Here is a 3,594-nt window from a genome sequence, read left to right as displayed (position 1 = left end):
TTTCTCCGGCCCCATCAATCTTGCCTTTACCTTCAACAACAAAGGTGGAGGGCATTCGTAGTCAAAGCTGCTCCATAACCACTGCTGCCTCCTGTGGTGGATCCATCCTGCGGTTGTGTGCCAAGCCCACTGTGGCAGGCCCTCAAGGCAAACAAGCGCTGTATTTTTGGGTTGCGATCAAGCCCAGACATGACAAGAGCACCAGGGACGGTCCCGGGCACGTGCAGGCGCAGAGTTGGCGGTGCTTAGAGACTTGCGAAGTCGAACAGGAAGGTATGGATTTGCAATGTTGAGCACAGGCATCTTAATAATACATAAGTCTTTTGTTAGTCACTTAAACCTTTCATTGGGTCAAGCCCTAAGCAGCTCATTAAGTTGCAGTCATACAATCAGAAAGCTGAAGTGATGTCACATAGAGCCTCTGCCCCCACACTGTCCTTGCTGAACAACTGCAGGAGTGCGGTGAGCCATCCTTAGCCACCTAAAAACGATTCCTGCAAACTATTTCATGGCTACTCAAAAGTAAAGTATACGTGCATGATTTATGAGCCTTCCAATTCTCCCTAATTTTCTGGAACATGGTTTACTGTTTGAGCAGGTGTCTAATTTCTTCAGATTAAATTGATAGATGTATTTAGACAAAAAAATCTAGTACAAGTGGCTTATTTTACAGATTTTTATGTGTTGGGAACAAATCCTTTACGTACTTTAGGTGGAAGCAGATTTGATGAAGAAACAAAAGTCTCCGAGCGTCAGCCTTAGGCCATAGCATTTTGTTATTAAAAATAACAAATAACAAACAGCTGCAGAGGGGGAGGTAGAGTCTATATTGGGAAATTATTGGAAGATTGTAGCCAGGGAAGAGGGAGGCCGGGTGTAGGATTAGCAAATGAATTCCCCTAACTCCTCTCCCACAAATAAATCAGTGGAACGTGGATGACCCTAATTCTGCTAGGGAGAGGCAGCACGCAGTAACCCTACCCCCTCCCCTCCCAGCTCCCTTCTCTCCCAGTAACGCCCCCGGCCCTGGAGAGCAGAAGCCCCGGCTTGTCCTGCCCTGCTGCCGCTGCTGGCCCAGGCAGTGCCAGACACAGGAGCATCGCCTCCGCCTTCAGCTCCCAGACTGATCTGCTCCTCCTGAGTTTATGTGTTTGCTGTTATTCCTACATGCTCTTCCCAAGGTTCATTCCTCAGAGAAGTGGATTTAGTCCAATCCAAATGCTTTGGTGTATTTTAACTTTAACATTTAATTTTAACATTTAATTATGACACTTCCATTCACTTCCTGCTTGCTAAACGAACAAAGTAATCACTATGTCCAATACAGGAAAGTGTTCAAGGGGGATGTTCACACTAGGACAGACTTAGAAGAAATAGTATGTATACAAGAAGCAATTTACTTTGGCACATTTTTAGGTATTTTGCCGCCTATTACCAATGATGCAGTGATGCCATTTAGAATATAAATGACTAATCAAATATGATTACTGATTTCTTAATTTTCATTAAGTCTGAGGCAATAAAATATGCCTTCTATAAAACAGAACCATAAATTACAGATACATCTCATACCGCCCAGGCAGGTAAAGAGAGAAGGCATCTCTACATTGAGTATGTATACAGGAAGCCTGCACCTCTTAATCATACACAGGAAAATTTTGCTTCAGGTTTAAGTGCCCAGTAGTTCGGATATTAGGATGATGAACTAGGTATAAAATGTTAAACCTATCAATTAGAATAAAGGTGTATGTTTTGAAAACGTAGGTGCTGGTCAGAACATCGGCTGGACTAGACTGGCGCTGTACCACTCCAGCCCTATAGAGGTGAGGATACGAGCATGGGTCATGTTGTCTGGATAACTTTAAATTACAGTCCCACTCAAAGCAATAGTATTTTCTTCGTGATTTCCTGTAAAACGTCATCTATATCCATAGCAGCACATAAGCAATATTAATACAATTACTAGTGCAGCACAAATTAATTTCTGAACAGCTGTCTCCTCATCTGAAAATCCTCTTGGGGGGAAAATGTAGATCAATAGGCAAAATCCACTGCATTTGCACAAGGCCAGGACTCTTGGGCTGCCCATGCAGCTGGGGAGTTGTAATCCAAATCCTCTCAGCACGTGACCGGAGCGAGCTCGGGGCTGCTTTGCTGGGCTCTTAAGTGTAGTCTTTCCCAGAGAAAGAGCAAGCAAAAGGCTGCCGGACTCATTGCAGCCGGACTGCGACCAGGTTTCTTCGGGCGCCGAGCCCTGCTGCCTGGCCTGCTCCCAGCTGTCCGTGGGCAAGCAGGCGTCCTGGCACCGGGGCTGCGGGAGACAGGGTGCCGGGCTGCACGTCCTGGAGGTGGAGGCCAAGCCACTGGGGAAGCTGTGAGGTCTCAGGGGTCTTGACTGTCCCTCTGAAAAACCATTTTATCAAAGCGACTGGATGCTGGTGAAATGTAGTTGTCCCCTTCTTCAGCAGAACAGCAGCACAGCCAGGCTTCGTGGCTGAAACGGCATGGGGTCCTTGGGGAATGGTGGTGCACCCCAGATGAGCTGAAGGAGCGGTGAGGGGCTTGTGCAGGTCCTCTGCACCACGGGTGAGGCCAGGGTGACTGCAAGGACAGTCCCGGTTGCCCTTGCCAACAGTCTGTCCTCTGGCTTGGTCTGCATGGCACAATTAATGTGAAATCACAGTGCGGTCAACCCTGCCTTGCCTACAGCTAAATCGCACAGCGCTTGTGAGGGACACGGTGGTAAGTCCCCGTGAAATCTGCCTCTCCCCAATGCACCGAGCCCTCTGCGCGGGGGTCCCTGGCCCTGCTCCCATCTCCATATTTCCCTCTGCAACAGAGCGGAGCAGTTGGTGAAAGCACTTCTTGTGTGTGTGCAGAGGAATGGGCAATGAGGGCTCCTGCGCGTCCTCCTGCCCCAGCACCGCTCCCACGCACAATCCGATGCTCACAGTACAGGTGGAGTTTGAAAACACACAGGTAAAAATACCAAAATAAACCTCCTCTCTAGTGCCGATATAACTCTTCAGTTTAGTCTAAACCACTGAGCCAAACCACAATATTTTGAGAAAGAGAGTAAACGTAAGTATTCGTGTCCTTACAGCCAGTAAAACAAAATAAAATAAATGCAGCAGACAGCCAGTTGTAATGGACAAACAGTCCTTTGGGGAAGAATTTCCCAAGCCAACCATTAAATTCAATACATTTTTCCCTGCTCGCTCTGGGCTCTTAAAGAAAGGGTAGAGCTTGGGGGAACTGAGGAAATGAGATAAAAAAGCTACAGAAATTGAATTTCCTCACAGAGTAATTCTTTCATATGCTGCGTAAACTTTCCTTACCTAAATAAATACTCAGAGGCACACAAGTTTTCACATTTCCAGTGTGACTCCATTGGTAACCTTTGCCTATATTGTGACTGCCCAAGAATTTCAGAAAATAGCTGGCACATTTACATCTTATAGAATCATAGAATTGTTTAGGTTGAAAAAGACCTTTAAGATCATTGAGTTCAACCGCAAACCTAGCACTGCCAAGTCCACCACTAAACCATGTCCCTCAGCACCACATCTACACGTCTTTTAAATACCTCCAGGG

Source organism: Pygoscelis adeliae, unplaced genomic scaffold (genome assembly GCF_000699105.1).
Source record: "Pygoscelis adeliae isolate BGI_AS28 unplaced genomic scaffold, ASM69910v1 Scaffold156, whole genome shotgun sequence".
Lineage (NCBI taxonomy): Eukaryota > Metazoa > Chordata > Aves > Sphenisciformes > Spheniscidae > Pygoscelis > Pygoscelis adeliae.
The sequence above is the reverse complement of the archived record's forward strand: the minus strand, read 5'-3'. Positions refer to the sequence as shown.